This window comes from Sus scrofa, chromosome 2, assembly GCF_054392235.1.
Source record: "Sus scrofa isolate SSC_HxYL_T2T_F1_AM1 chromosome 2, Sscrofa_HxYL_maternal_Yorkshire_Landrace_v2.0, whole genome shotgun sequence".
Taxonomy (NCBI): domain Eukaryota; kingdom Metazoa; phylum Chordata; class Mammalia; order Artiodactyla; family Suidae; genus Sus; species Sus scrofa.
In genome coordinates this window covers 79,630,316-79,647,035 of record NC_139384.1, presented here as the reverse complement: position 1 = coordinate 79,647,035, position 16,720 = coordinate 79,630,316, and the positions used below count along the sequence as shown (strand labels likewise).

The 16,720-nt window shown below is 47.5% G+C and overlaps 1 non-coding gene across 1 annotated transcript; it reads right to left on the bottom strand.

The window, feature by feature from the left end:
* Positions 1-3,678: 3,678 nt before the first annotated feature.
* On the bottom strand, positions 3,679-3,781 carry LOC146405495 (U6 spliceosomal RNA). Its single transcript, XR_014839292.1, has one exon. It is a non-coding gene; the product is annotated as a U6 spliceosomal RNA (small nuclear RNA).
* Positions 3,782-16,720: the final 12,939 nt, after the last annotated feature.

The window sequence follows — 16,720 nt, the reverse complement described above, 5'->3', positions numbered from 1 at the left end:
GGCCACACCCTTGGCATTTGAAGGTTCCTAGGCTGGGGGTCGAATAGGAGCTGCAGCTGCAAGCCTATGCCACAGCTGTAGCAACATCAGATCCGAGCCGCATCTGCGACCTACACCATAGCTCACGGCAACACTGGATCCTTAATCCATTGAGCAAGCCCAGGGATCGAACCTTCATCCTCATGAATGCTAGTCAGCTTCATTATGCTGAGCCACAACGGAAACTCCCATATCAGCTTTTAAGACATGAATTATTCAGGATCCAGTGAAGCCCATTGCCCACCTCTATGGGGAAACATCACCTCCTGGCAGCTGTTCCTTGCTCTTCCTCCTCCTGGAGGCCCTCCTTGACCTACCCTTGAGTCACCCCTCATGTCTAGCCATGCAGCTTCTTCACCTTTCTGAATTCTTGGCACCCTGTGTATTGTGGTCTCTCTCTCTCTCTTATTTGTTTTGGCTGCACTTGCAGCCAGGGATCAAATAGCAGTGACCCAAGCCCCAGCTGGCCATTTTCAACCTGCTAGGCCACAAGGGAACTCCTGTCTCCTTTAGGCTGTGGGAGCTGCCAGGGCACAAACTGAACCTTTCCTGGTCCTGAGACCTGCCCCTATGGGGCCCTGGACTTCAGTAAGTTTTGTCAAGGGCCCCAGAATGCCATTGTGCCCAAGTTAGAGGGTGTCCAAGCTGACCGCCACCAGGGGGCAACAGTGAGCTGCAAACCCAAGTCGCTTTGCCTGATGCTTTTTTTTTTTTTCCCCAGTCTTTTTAGGGCTGCCCCTGTGGCATATGGAGTTTCCCAAGGAATAGGAGCTGTACCGCTGGCTACAGCCACAGCCACAGGCACAGCAACGTCAGATCTGAGCCGCTTCTGTGACCTACACCACACTCACGGCAACACCAGATCCTTAACCCTCTGAGTGAGGCCAGGGAGCTAACCTGCATCTTCAAGGATACTAGTCAGATTTGTTTCTGCTGAGCCAGCGCAGGAACTCTGCCTAATGCTTTCTTAATAGATGAGAATGACAGGTGGGGGATCTGGAGGGGGTTGGGTGGGGCAGGGGGATCTTCCTAAGGCGCTGAATAAACCTCACCCATCCAAGGTCCACCTGGGATCCATTCAGATTCATCAATCTGTTAATTCTTTACCACAGAAACTTTCAAAGAGAAAATCCGTATTCTTGATATTTCCTATCACCTCAGGTTCCAATATAACTCAGAACTGTTTGTTACTGACTCTTAATATTTCAATATTTTGTTCAGTATGGAATTTTTTCACATTAATTGTCTTTTGAATGTGTCATATCAAAGGAGTTCCCGTTGTGGCTCAGCGGAAACAATCCAACTGGGAACCATGAGGTTTTGGGTTCAACCCCTCACCTTGCTCAGTGGGTTAGGGATCTGGCATTGCCGTGAGCTGTGCTGTGGGTTGAAGACGTGGCTCGGATCCTGTGTTGCTGTGGCTGTGGTGTAGGCCAGCAGCTGTAGCTCTGATTTGACCCCTAGCCTGGGAACTTCCATATGCTGCAAATGTGGCCCTAAAAAAAAAAAAAAAAAAGCGTCACATTAAAACATTATCTTGATTACTGGATTGAATTGACGCCCTCTTTGCTTTCATGCCTTACCTGCCTTCCTCTAGTGCCAGTGAGGATATAAAACAGCAAATGATTGGAAGTTCCCGTGTGGTGAAGCAGGTTAAGGATCTGATGTTGCCACAGCTGTGGCGAAGGTGCAGAGCTGGTTTGATACCTGGCCCAGGGATCCACATGTCCATGGTGCAGCCAAAGGAAAAAAAAATTAATAAGACTTCAAATGATATGAAGAGGTACACCGTAGAGTGCTGCTCTCTTTACTCATCCTCCACCCAGCTGGTTGCCTGCCCGCAGCCGCCTCGGGAACCCACTGTCTGGTTTCTCAGTGACTCCTTCCAGGGTTTCTTTTTGTAAGATCAAACAAAATCTCACCCCTTTCCTTTCTACATGAAACGGGGCACGATATAGTGTGTGATGAGTCTTGCTTTTTTTCACGGTGTGGCCCTGCAGATCTTTCCTTATCAGTACATCAGCACTTCCTCATTCTCTCCACTCTGGTAGAGAGTTCTAGTGTATGCACATCTCAGCATTTATTTCATCAGCATTTTTTTTTTCTATTAACACTTGTGGGGTTTTTTTTTTTCTTTTTTAGGGCTGTACCTGCGGCACATGAGGTTCCCAGGCTAGGGGTCTCTTCAAAGCTGTAGCCGCCGGCCTTCACCAGAGCCACAGAAACAGCAGATCTGAGCCGTGTGTCTGTGATCTACACCACATCTCATGGCAACGCTGGATCCTTAACCCACTGAGTGAGGCCAGGGATTGAACCTGCAACCTAATGGTTCCTAGTTGGATTCGTTTCTGCTGCGACATGACGGGAACTCCTTTTTTTCTTCCATCTCTACTTTTACAAACAATGCTGCCAGCAATACTGCAGGAGTACAGGCCTCCCACTTGCGAGTAAGCTCCCAGAAGCAGGATTGCTGGGTCTTAGGGACAAACAGAACTCTATTCCAAACAGAATGTGATGCAGGGGCAGGTTTCAGGGATGTGAGGGAGGAGAACCAACAGATGTATGTTGAGTGTGTCTTTTTTTTTTTTTTTCCTTTCGTTTTTGTCTTTTTAGGGTCACACTTTCGGCATATGGAAGTTCCCAGGCTAGGGGTCGAATCGGAGCTACAACTGCCAGCCTACACCACAGCCATGGCAACACCAGATCCGAGCCACATCTGCGAACTACACCATAGCTCATGGCAACACTGGAGCCTTAACCCACTGAGTGAGGCCAGGGATCCATCCCATGTCCTCATGGATACTAGTTGAGTTTGTTACCACTGAGTTATGACGGGAACACCCATGTATCTGTTTTCTATGGCTGCTCTAAGAAATCACCACAAATTTAGTGGCTTCAAAACAAATATATTACCTTTCACTTCTACAGCTCAGAAAGCTGACATGGGTCTTGCTCTGCTAAAATCAAGGCATTGGCAGGGTTGTGATCCTTCTGGAGGCTGTGGGTAGAATCCATTTCCTTGCTGTTTCTAGCTTCTAGGGGCTCCCTGCCTTTCTTGGCTCACAGCCCCCTTCCTCCATCTTCAAAGATAGCAAAGACGAACCAAGTTTTCTTCCTTCCTTCCTTCCTTTCCTTCTTTCTTTCTTTCTTTTTAGGGCTGTACCTGAGGAATATGGAGGTTCCCAGGCTAGGGGTTGAATTGGAGCTGCAGCTGACGGCCTACACCACAGCCACAGCAATGTGGGATCCGAGACGCGTCTGCGACCTACACCACAACTCACATCAATATTGGATCCTCAACCCACTGGGCAAGGCCAGGGATTGAACCTGCATCCCCATGAATACTAGTCAGATTTGTTAACTGCTGTGCCACGACGAGAACTCCAGATGAATCAAATTCTACTATGTTACTCTGACCTTTTTTTTTTTTTTTTCTGACCTCTTTTTTGCCTCCTGCTTTCATTTTAAGGAACTTTGTGATGACCCTAAGCCCATCAGAATAATCCCTCTGTCTTTTTTTGGGAGGGACATACCTGTGGCACATGAAAATTCTTGGGCCAGGGATTGACTCCGAGCCACAGCAGCGACAACACTGAGTCCTTAACCACTAGGCCACCAGGGAACTCCCCCCTTTTCTTCTTTAATATGGAACAGTTCGCAAATTTGTCTGTCATCCTTGCAGAGGAACCATGTTAATCTTCTCTGTAGCCTTCCAAGTTTAGGAGACTTGCTGCTAAAGCGAATAAACTAATCTCCCTATCTTGAAGTCAGCGGATTATCATCCTTAATTCTTAGTTCCCTTGGAGTTCCCACTGTGGTGCAGCGGGTTAAGAATCCAACTGCAGGATTTCCCATCTTGGTGCAGTGGTTAACGAATCTGACTAGGAACCATGAGGTTGCGGGTTCAGTCCCTGCCCTTGCTCAGTGGGTTAACGATCCAGCGTTGCCATGAGCTGTGGTGTGGGTTGCAGACGTGGCTTGGATCCTGCGTTGCTGTGGCTCTGGCATAGGCCGGTGGCTACAGCTCCGATTCAACCCCTGGCCTGGGAACCTCCATATGCCGCAGGAGCGGCCCTAGAAAAGGCAAAAAGACAAAAAAACAAAAAACCAAAGACAAAAGAGCCAAAACACAACCTTTTGGGAGTTCCCATGGTGGCTCGGCAGAAACGAATCTAACTAGCATCCATGAGGGTTAGGGTTCGATCTCTGGCCTTGCTCAGTGGGTTAAGGATCCGGCAGTGCCGTGAGCTGTGGTGTAGGTTGCAGACGCTGCTCAGATCTGATGTTGCTGTTGCTGTGGCGTAGGCCAGTGGCTCCAGCTATGATTTGACCCCTAGCCTGGGAGCCTCCATATACTGTGGGTGCGGGCCCTAAAAAGACAAAAAAAAAAAAAAAAAAAATCTGACTGCAGCAGCTCAGGTCGCTCCTTGGATCCCCTGCCCTTTCAGCATTGCCACAGCTGTGGCTTAGGTCAAAGTTGTGGCTCAGACTGGCTCCCTGACCTGGAAACTTCCATATGCTGTGGGTGCAGCCATAGGAAAAAAATTCCTAATTTCCCCTTGCCACTTAGCGTAACATATTCACAGGTTCTGGGGGTTAGGGCATGGATATCTTCAGGGTGATGTTATTCCATAAGGCACCCAGAACTATCAGCAGTGGGGAGCTGCTAACAGGGCTAAAGGGAATGGAAGGGAATTAAAGAGCAGCTCCCTGCAGGTTATGTGTCCACAGAGAAACAGCCACTGCTCCAAGTGTGGCTGGGCAGGGAGAGAGAAGGAACCCTCCTCCATCTCCCACCTCCCCTCTCCTGCCAGCTTCCCCTATTGGCAGAACCCACCAGAAGCTAAGGACATGGAAGCTGGGTGAATACACAGCTGCTTATAGGAAGCAAAGCTCCTGCCAGGAGCCTGGGAATGGCGCTGGGTCCTGAGGACAGAGCCTAAAGCAAGTTCCTCCTGCAGCTTCCTGAAGGCAGGAATTCTTGTGTCTTGTTCCTGGCTAAATTCTCAAGGCTTAGACCACACTTGTGCATGCCACAGCCATTGCCCAAAAATACAAATAAATAATCTAAAAAAACATTAAAAAGAGAAAAATGGTGGGCTAAGCTTGCTTCTTGGAGACATTTGAAACCACCTAGTTGGAAATGCCGTAACAGTCCATCCATGGGTGAAGGGACAAATAAATTAAAGCCTATTAATGTGTGCAATGCTATAAAGCAGTGAAACCAAGGAGAGTGGCTCACACCAATGTAGATGAAATTCATGAACAGAATTGTGGATAAAACAAGCAAGTCATGGGCCAGCAGGTGGATAGGAATTACACCAAGTTCAAGGACAGCCTTCCTCTCCAGTCCTTTGCCCCTTCTGTTCTCTCTGCCTGCTGCACCCCTCCCCTGCCATCCATGTGGTTCCATCTCGGCTCCCACAGATCAGAAAGGTAGTCCTGGGCCACCTGCTCTCCAGTGACATCATCTCCCTGCTTTGCTTTTTCTATATCATGTCACCATCTGCCACATGATATATTTTTACTTGTTTATCCTTGGTCCAAGCTGTTGTCCCATCTAGAATGTCACACCATGAGTGCAGGGAATTTTATCCCTTCTCTTCTGTACTGTGTCCCCAGAGTCTAGAACAGGGCCGAGCACGCCGCAGGTGCTCAAGAGATAGGTATTAACTAAATGAAATGCCGTCCTCATACATGTCTGCTTTAGGGGACAGAAGGGACAACATCCACGCCCCTCCAGGGGTGAAAATGGAGAGTGAAACTCTGAGCTCTTTCAAGGTATTTGTGCTGTTTTGTTTTACTACCTGAGTGGATGGCACACAGACGGTTTTTTTTTAATTGGAATATTGGGGAGTTTGCTGTGATGCAGCAGGTTAAGAACCCAACTAGTATCCATGAGAATGCGAGTTCGATCCTCTCAGTGGGTTAATGATCTGGCATTGCATTGAACTGTGTTGTAGGTCACAGACTGGGCTTGGATTGGGCGTTGCTGTGGCTGTGTCGAAGGGCGGCAGCTGCAGCTCCTATTCAATCCCTAACCCGGGAATCTCCATATGCACAGGTGTGGCCGGAAAAAGAAGAAAAAAAAAAGGGATATAGGGAGTTTCCTTGTGCTCAGCAGGTTAAGATCTGTCTCTGATATGATCTCTGATCTAGGAAATACGTATGCTGATGGGTGACAAAAATTTTTGAAAGGAAGGAAGGAAGGAGAATTAAACGTTTCTCCTCCTGGGTCGACAATTCTGGTCCTCCTTTGATGAGACCCCTTTCCCAGGTGCCAAGGCCAAACTCACTTTCTGGGAGTTCCCGTCATGGTGCAGCGGAAACGAATCTGACTAGGAGCCATGAAGTTGTGGGTTTGATCCCTGGTCTTGCTCAGTGGGTTAAGGATCTGGCATTGTCATGAGCTGTGGTGTAGGTCACAGACACGGCTTTGATCTGGGGTTGCCATGGCTGTGGCGTAGATCTGCAGCAACAGCTCTGATCAGACCCCTAGCCTGGGAACCTTCATACGCCGTGGGTGCAGCCCTAAAAAGCAAAAACAGGAGAAAACAACAACAACAACAACAACCAAAAAAAACTGACTTTTTGTGTATGTACTTGTCTGTTCTTTTTTTTTTTTTTTTTTTTTGTCTTTTTGCTATTTATTTGGGCTGCTCCCATGGCATATGGAGGTTCCCAGGCTAGGGGTCGAATCGGAGCTGTAGCCACTGGCCTATGCCAGAGCCACAGCAACACGGGATCCGAGCCGCGTCTGCAACCCACACCACACTCACGGCAACGCTGGATCGTTAACCCACTGAGCAAGGGCAGGGACTGAACCCGCAACCTCATGGTTCCTAGTCAGATTCGTTAACCACTGCACCACGACGGGAACTCCATCTGTTCTTTTTTTAAACCTCGAAGAAATGTGACCCTGACTTAATGCTCTTTGTTCTGACAAGATATAAAACTGTGCTGAAAACCCTGCTTCTCTGGAACAGTTTCTCAATAATCTGGGAAGGTGGCTTCCAGGCTATAGCCGTCAGTTTAATTTAAAGAAAACTCTTTTCTATTCTTATTATTGATTGTTTTTGTTTACAATACCAAAATTTGCAAATGCTCAAGTCTCATATAAAATGGCATATTTGCCTATAATCTCCAAACCATCCTCCTATATATGTGTGTGTATATATATATATATATATATTTTTTTTTTCTTTTTTGCCATGGCATGCAGGAGCTTGGTGTGGGATCTCAGTTCCCAGACCACAGCTCGAACCCGGGATGCAGCGGGGCAAGCACCAAATCCTAATCACTAGACAACCAGGGAATTCCCCTTCTGTTAAGTCATCTCTATTTTGTCTTCTTTTTATGGCTGCACCTGGCACTTATGGGGTTAGGGGTTGAATGGGAGCTGCAGCTGGCAGCCTACACCACAGCCACAGCAGCACCAGATCCGATCCCCATCTACGACCTACATGCAGTTTGCCCCAATGCCGAATCCTTAACCCAAAGAGTGAAGCCAGGGATCTAACCCACGTCTTCACAGAGACAATGTTGGGTTTTTAACCCACAACAGGAACTCCTAAGTCATCTCTAGATTATTTTTTCTTTCTTTCTCTTTTCTTTTTGGCCATGCCCAGGACATGTGACAATGCCTGATCTTTAACCTGCTGTGCCACCAGGGGAACTCCACGTCATCTCTAGATTACTTATAATAACTAATACAATGTCAATGCTGTGTAGATAGCTACTGGCACATGACAAATTCAAGTTTTACTTTTGGGAGCTTTCTGGAATTTCCTTTTCTTTTGATTAGTTTCCATCAACCGTTGCTTGAATCTGGGATTCAGAATCCAGGGATTCAGCGGGGTGACTGTATTCCATTCTCTGGCTGTACCACATTTTGTTTGTTCATTCATCTGTTGATGGATTCTTGACTTGTTTCCACCTGGTGCCTAGGTGATTTTTTTTTCTTTGTTTTTGTTTTGTTTTGTTTAGGACCGTACCTGTAGTATACGGATTTTCCCAGGCTAGGGGTCTAATCAGAGCTGCAGCTGAGGCCTACACCACAGCCACAGCAACACCAGATCCAAGCCTCATCTGCAACCCATGCCACAGCTTGCAGTAGTGCTGGAGCCTTAACCCACAAAGCAAGGCCAGGGACCCTCACAGACACTATGTCGAGTTCTTAACCTGCAAGAGCCACAACCAGAACTCCTAGGTGATGTTTTTATTTATCTCTACACCTTTTGGGGAACCTGAAATATTTCACCTTAAAACAATTCCAGGGAGTTCCCATTATGGCTCAGCGGTAACAACCCGACTAGGATCCATGAGGTTGTGGATTCAATCCCTGGCTTTGCTCAGTGGTTTAAGGGTCTTGCATTGCCTTGAGCTGTGGTGTAGTTTGCAGATGCTGCTAGGATCTGGTGTTGCTGTGGCTGTGGTGTAGGCAGCTGTAGCTCTGATTCAACCCCTAGCCTGGGAACGTCCATATGCCACAGGTACAGCCCTAAAAAGCAAAAAAATTAAAAAAAAAAAAAAAAAAAAAAAAAAGGAGTTCCCATCATGGCTCAGCGGAAACGAATCTGACTAGCTTCCATGAGGATGCAGTTTTGATCCCCAGCCTCACTTAGTGGGTTAAGGATCTGGTGTTGCTGTGGCATAGGTTGTAAATGTGGTTGGGATCCTGCATTGCTGTGGCTGTGGTATAGGCCAACAGTTGCAGCTCCAATTCGACCCCTAGCCTAGGAACCTCCATATGCCATGGGAGCAGCCCTAAAAGAACAAAAGCAAAAAAAAAAAAAAAAAAATTTTTTTTTAAAAGGGGATTCCCTTATGGTGCAGAGAGTTAAGGATAGGGTGTTGTTACTGCAGAGCCTCTGGTCACTGCTGTGGTGGGGCTTGGATCCCTCAGCAACTTCCACAGGCTGAAGGTGAGGTCACAAAATAAAAACTAAAAGGTAATAGCCTTCACTCCATGCCTGGCTGTGTTCCGAGCTCTTTACATGATTAATTAATCTGATGATCCTGACACACACCTCGGAGTTTAGGACTCCAAGTAGACCCATTTTGCAGAAGAAGAAACTGAGGTAAGTAGAAGTTAAAGGACTATTTTTTTTTTCTTTTTTACAGCCTTGCCCACAGCATAGGGGAGTTCCTAGGCGAGGGGTGGAATCAGTCTACACCACAGCCACAGAAACTTGGTATTTGCGCCACATCTGCGATTTACGCTGCAGCTCACAGCAATGCCAGATCCTTAACACACTGAATGAAGCCAGGGATCAAACCTGAATCCTCGTGGATCCTAGTCAGATTTGTTTCTGCTGCGCCACAGCAGGAACTCCCCTAGTCAGGTTTTTAACCTGCTGAGCCACAAAGGGAACTCCCAATGGGATTACTTAGGTTCACACACAGTGGCAGAGCTGGGATTTGAACAAAGTCCTTCCAGCTCCAGCCTTCATTTATGTAATTCTTTTGTATCCTCTGGAGATCAGTAGAGAATGTGCTATCTGGGGTTACTGGTGAGAACTTTTGGTGTGGAACTTCCTTGAAAGAATTCCCAACCCATTCTGTGACTGTTTGGGGAAGAGTCTGAACCCTCCCATTCAAAAGGACACAAAGGGATTTTTTTTTTTTTTTTAGGGCCACACCCTATGGCATGTGGAAGTTCCAGGCTAAGGGTCCAATCAGAGCTACAGCTGCCAGCCTACGCTACAACCACAGCAACGCGGGATCGAAGCTGCGTCTGCGATCTACACCACAGCTCACAGCAATGCTGGATCCATAACCCACTGAGAGAGGCCAGGGATCAAACCTGAAACCTAATGGTTCCTAGTTGGATTGTTTCCACTGTGCCACAACAGAAACTCCCACAAAGGGATTTTTGTTTTTAATTTAGCAGCTCCTGACTTTTCCCTGGTCTGGTAGGAGCTCTGGGGAGGCCCCTCCCTGTAAGCTTCTCAGAGGTGGGGATTTCCCTAGTTCCAGCTTCCTCCTGAAAACCCACTGGGGCAAGTGCCCAAGTTGTCTCTGTTTCCCTAGGACCCAATTTTAGCCTGGAAAGTCCCTTGTCTGGAAACCCCCCTCCAGTCCTAGGCAAACCCCCATGGTTGGTGGGGTAACCTGGAGCTTTCCTGCCCAGGGGCTAGACACCATCTGTGACCTCAGGGCTGAGGAGCATCACATGATCCTTCCCAGTGGCCTCTGTAACCTCTTTCTTTTATTTTATTTTTACCCATGGCATGAGGAAGATCCTGGGCCAGGAATCAAGCCTGTGCCACTGGTACTCAGAGCCACTGCAGTGACAATACTGGGTCCTTAACCCACTGAGATGCAGGGGAACTCCTGGGTGGCCTCTTCTTCCTTCAGGTGTCAAATAGGGTACTGGTCTTGAGGCAGGAGATAGATGGGCTCCAGAATAGCTATTTACAACCAGCCACCTGTTTATACTTCAAGATAGAAATCACAACAGGAACAAGGTAAATAACTGGAATTTGTCTTCTGTGGACCCTTTAATCAATGGTAATGGCAGAGGCAGAAAGGGGCTAAGCCCTGCTTGGGCAAAAGATGGAGACGTCACATACTTTCCATCCTCGGGGTCAGGGAGACCCCAGTTAACACATGTGCAGAAAGACCCCTCTGGGTCAGAAAGGGAGGGAGCACCAGGCCATAATAAGTCCAGCTAACCTTCCTAGCATGCCTTGCTTTGGAATCCTGCTTGGCCAAAAGATGGGCAAGTAGACTGGGGAAAGCCCTGGGTCCAGTCAGGTATGAGAGATAAAACAAGATAATTGACCAAAGGAAAACAAAGACCTGGAAGAACTGCCCCATATAACTGGTGCGCTCCTCATTCAGAGGGAGGCCCGCACCCTCACTTCTCCTTTGTGTGTGTGTTACTGCTTTGCTTCTGCCTTAGAGAGATTACTTCTCTGTGTGCTCTCCCACGTTTGTACTGTGTTTCTAACAGTAAACTTTGTACCTGCTTTTATAGTCTTTGCCTCCTTGAAACAGTCTTGCTTTCAACGGGGTCAAGAATCAGGCCAGTTTTGCTTTGAGCGTCTAGCTGGTCTAGTGGCTGATTCCCGGTTTTCACCCAGGCTACCCAGGTTCAATTCCTGAGCAGAGAATGAAGATCTCCCTTCTTTTTTTTTTTTTTTTTTTTTTTTTGTCTTTTTGCCTTTTCTTGAGCCGCTCCTGTGGCATATGGGGATTTCCAGGCCAGGGGTCTAATCGGAGCCGTAGCCACCGGCCTACACCAGGGCCACAGCAATGCGGGATCCAAGCCACGTCTGCGACCTACACCACAGCTCACGGCAATGCAGGATCCTTAACCCACTGAGCAAGGCCAGGGATTGAACCCTCAACCCTATGGTTCCTAGTCGGATTCATTACCCACTGTGCCATGACGGGAATTCCTGAAGACTCCTTTCAAGTCATTATTCACTGCTGTCTCTCCAAAAAGTTTCACTTTTGAAGAATCTTAGAGGGCTCAGAGAACTCTAGGGTTTAGACAACATCCGGTCTGGGAAAAGGCAAGTTATTATTAGAATTTATTATTATGACTAAGTTTATTACCATTATTGTTGTTATTAATCACCCCACCTGACACTTCCTGTCGGTCCTTTCTGGGGTGGTGGATACAAGGTCCCAGGTCCACCCTGCCCTCTGTGATCAAGCTTCCAAGCCCAGCAGAGGGTGCCCAACCTCACCTGAGCTGGCTATTGAAGAATCTGGCACACTCGGTTTCCTGCTGTTGCTATCCTGGTAGCAAAGAGGAAGCTGAGCCAGAAGGCTGTGGTCAGTCCTTCCGCAGGGGGTAGACAGTATCCTGGGCCTAGATGTGTCCCCAGCTCATTCACTCAACCAGCCTTTTATTTTATTTTTTTTTTATTTTATTTTTTTTGTCTTTTTGCTATTTCTTGGGCCGCCCCTGCGGCATATGGAGGTTCCCAGGCTAGGGGTCGAATCGGAGCCATAGCCACTGGCCTACGCCAGAGCCACAGCAACGAGGGATCCGAGCCGCGTCTGCAACCTACACCACAGCTCACGGCAACGCCGGATTGTTAACCCACTGAGCAAGGGCAGGGACCGAACCTGCAACCTCATGGTTCCTAGTCGGATTCGTTAACCACTGCGCCACAACGGGAACTCCTATTTTTTTATTTTTTCGTCTTTTTGCCTTTTCTAGGGCCACTCCAATGGCATGTGGACATTCCCAGGCTAGGCGTCGAATTGGAGCTGTAGCTGCTGGCCTACGCCACAGCCACAGCAACTCGGGATCCAAGCCGCATCTGCAGCCTACAGCACAGCTCACGTCAACGCCAGATCCTTAACTAGACAGATCATTAACCACTGCGCCACGATGGGAACTCAACCAGCTTTTTAGCACCTACTGGGTGCCAGGCACAATTCCAGGTGCTGAGGACACAGTGGAGAACCAGATAGAACCCTCCCACCACCCCCCACGGACAGACCTCTCCTGCCCCCACCTCCCCCACATTGTGGAGTTGATATTCCAGAATGGAAGCAGGCATTAAAATCAGTGCTCAGGAGTTCCCACTGTGGCTCAGTGGAAAGAAACCTGACTAGTATTCATGAGGATGTGGGTTCGATCCCTGGCCTTTCTCAGTGGGTTACGGATCCAGCGTTACAGTGAGCAGTGGTGTAGGTCGCAGACGTGTTCGCAGATGTTGCTGTGGCTGTGGTGTAGGCTGGCGGCTACAGCTCCGATTCAACCCCTAGCCTGTGAACTTCCATGTGCCACAAGTTCAGCCCTAAAGAAAAAAGAAAAAATTAAAATGAAATCAGTCCTCAAAGAAACCTCCAGTGAAATGTCAGGTTGTCATAAGAGCTGTTAAGAAAAATGGAGTAGGGAAAGGGGACAGAGACACGGGTTTGCTGATTCAGAATGAGGAGTTTCTGGGGAAGAGATGAGGGTTTATTTATTGGCCTGGGTACTGGGGGGTTTTGTTTTGTTTTTCTTTGGTTTTGTGGAAGTTCCTGGGCCAGGAATTTCGAATGCACATCACAGCAGCAACCCAAGGCACTGCAGTGACAACACTGGATCCTTAACCTGCTGCACAAGAGAACTCCTGGTTTATTATTGTTCTTTCTTTACTTTTTTTTTTCTTTTAGATGTAAACGCTTTATTTAAAAAAAAATGTAGTGAGGTATAGTTGACTTACAATGTTGTGTTAATTTCTGCTGTACAGCAAAGTGATTCACTGATACATATACACCTATGCTTCTGACCAAAGGGCTGTAATTTGGGGGTTCCAACAACCCCCTTCTCAGGTTCAATAAAGTGCCATAAAGCCTCCCAAAACTTAGAGACACATTTACTTAGGTTTACCAGGTTTTTTGTTTGTTTGTTTTGGTTTGGTTTTTGTTGTTGTTGTTGTCGTTGTTTTTGCTTTTTAGGGCTGCTTCTGCGGCATATGGAAGTTCCCAGGCTAGGGGTCGAATTGGAGCTACAGCAGCCGGCCTACACCCCAGCCACAGCAACGCCAGATCAGAGTCTCATCTGTGACCTACACCCCAGCTCAGGGCAATGCTGGATCCTTAACCTACTGACTGAGGCCAGGGGTGGAACCCACATCCTCACAGATACTAGACAGGTTTGTTACCACTGAGCCACAATGAGAACTCCAGGTTTACCAGTGTATTATAAAGGATATTATAGAGGAGATGGACAACCAGATAAAGACGTACATTGGGCAAGGTCTGAAGAGTCCTGAGTGTGGGAGCATCCTGCACCACCCTCACTCCACCCCCAGCCACAGCATATGGAAGTTCCTGGGCCAGGGATCAGATCGTTGCCACAGCTTTGGATCCTTAACCCACTAAACGCTGGTGGGATCGAACTGGTGCCTCCACAAAGACAAACCGGATTGCTAACCCACTGCACCACAGTGAAAACTCCTGTCTGGAATGTGGGAGCTTCGGACCCCATGGAATTAAGGTGTGCTAGCCTCCTAGCATGCGGCTGTATTTCCCAACCTGAACGCTCTCTAAGGGAATTCTGTTGTGGCTCAGCAGTCATGAACCCAACTAATATCCATGAGGACTCGGGTTCTGTCCCTGGCCTCACTCAGCGGGTTAAGGATCCGGTGTTGCTATGCACTGTGGTGTAGGTCGAAGACTCAGCTCAGATCTGGCATTGCTGTGGCTGTGGTATAGGCCCAGAGCTGCAGCTCCGATTCGACCCCTAGCTTGGGAACTTCCATATGCCATGGGTGTGGCCCTAAAAAGACAAAAAGAAAAAAAAAAAAAAAAAAAAAGGAAAAGAAAAAGAAAAAAGAAAGGGAAGAAAAAGAGAAGAAAAGAAAAAAGAAAGTTCTGAATCCCGTTGTTTGAAAATTGCATGGGGGCCTCGTTAAACTGGCACAACTGATAAATCACTGGCCATTGGTGATGGAACTAAGTCTCTAGGCCCTCAGCCTTCCCAGTTGTCAGGGTTTGGGACTGAAAGTTCAGATCCTCTAATCACGTGGTCAGTTCCTCTGGAAACCAACCCCCATTTCCCAAGAGCCACCTCATTAGCCTTGGCTCAGGTAGGGTTGAATGTGATTATTAGGAAAAACAAAATATATTATTCTCACCTCTGTCACTCAGGAAATTCCAAGGCTTTAGGAACTCTGAGAAGGAAACTGGGGACTAAAGCCAAAAATGATTAGAAATCACACTGCTGGGAGTTCCTGTGGTGATTCAGCAATTAACAAACCCGACTAGCATCCATGAGGACAAGGGTTGGATCCCTGGCCTTTCTCAGTGGGTTAAAGATCTGGCGTTGCCATGAGTTGTGGTGTAGGTGGTAGACACGGCTCAGATTCTGCATTGCTGTGGCTGTGGTGTAGGCTGGCAGCCATAGCTCTGATTTGACCCCTAGCCTGGGAAACTCCATATACTGCGTGTGTGGGCGTAAAAAGACGAAAAACAAACAAACAAAAAAACCCAACAACAACCAAAAAACCCACACTGCTATCACCTCTTTCACTCAGGAAATTTCAAGAGTTTTTGAAGCTCTGTGCCAGGAATCAGGAGTGAAGACAAGCAGTTCCTGTCTGTGGCTCATGGTTAAGGAAGCCAACTAGTATCCATGAGAACGAGAGTTTGATCCCTGGCCCCGTTCAGTGGGTTAAGGATCCGGTGTTGCCATGAATTGCAGTGTATGCTGGCAGCTACAGCTCCGATTTGATTCAACCCCTAGCTTGGGAACCTCCATATGCCTCAGGTGTGGCCCTGAAAAGACAAGACAAAAAACAAACAAACAAACAAACAAACAAACAACAACAACCACAGGAAATGAAGACCAAATTCTTATTAAATTGAAATATCACACATGGAAAGGCCAACTCCTTCAGATGAGAATTTTCAGGGGGTTAGGAGTTCCCACTGTGGTGCAACAGGACTGGAGGCATCTCTGCAGCACTGGGTTGCAGGCAGGTTCAATCCCTGACCTGGCACAGTGGGTTAAGGATCCTGTGTTCTCATGTTGCGGCTTAGGTCGCAACTGTAACTGGATCTGATTCCTGGCCTGGGAACTCCATACACCGCAGATCAAGTTGGGCCACAGCAGGAACTCCTCTCTTTCTTTCTCTCTTTTTTCCCAGTTGCAAATTATTCCCTTGTCAGGATGAACCACTTTTCATTCCCCAATCCCCAAGTTCCCAGCATTTACTACCCTCTAGGGGCTAGGCTAAGTCTCACACTGAATCTCCAAGCTGCCCTGTGAAGAACAGTCTGTTTTTCCCCATATTTTCTCAGCCTCAGAGATGAGTAGCCAAGTGTCCTTGGCCACAGCAGCTATTGCTCCAACTTTAGAAATTAATCTGGCTCTGGGCTTTTGTGATTTGTGACCTGGGAAAGTTACTCTACCTCTGTTAAAGAAAAAAAAAAATGCAGTTCCTGTTGTGGCTCAGCAGATTAAGAACCTGACCAGTATCCATGAGGGTGTGGGTTCGATTCCTGGTCTCACTCAGTGGGTTAAGGATCCAGTGTTGCTGAAAGCTCTGGTGTAGGTCACAAATGCAGCTCGGATCTGGTGTTGCTGTGGTATAGGCCAGTAGCTACATCTCCCATTAGACCCCTAGCCTGGGAACTTCCAAATGCTTCAGGCGGGGCCTTAAAAAAAAAAAAAGAAAGAAAGAAAGAATGAAAAAAAGTTTTCCAGAGTTTTTTTGTGGCACAGCTGGTTAAGGATCCAGTGTTGTCACTGCTGTGGCGTGGGTTTGATCCCTGGCTCAGGAACTTCTGCATGCCACAGGCACAACCAAAAAAAAAAAAAAAAAACCAAACCCAAAAATAACAACAAAAAAACCATTATTTTGACACTTGTTAAAAACAATAAGGAAGACTTTATTCTGGACTACTGCAATAGGGGGACAGCAAAAAGGGAGAGAGTTGCGCTCAACTCTGAATACTGCAAAGACAGCTGGGGATTGCTAGCCAAAGAGCAGATTGAAGGGGTCTCCGGAGACATCAAGAATAGGCGGGATTTTTGCTAAACTGACATAACAGTGTTCTTGCTAAAGAGAGGCCAAGCGGAGTTCTTAGTGAGCTAACAATCCAACTGCAGCAGCTTGGGTCACTGCAGAGACACTGTGTGTTGAGGGATCTGGTGCTTCAGGTCACAACTGTGGCTCTGTGGCTTGGTTCAGTCCCTGATCTGGGAACTTCCATATGCCTTGGG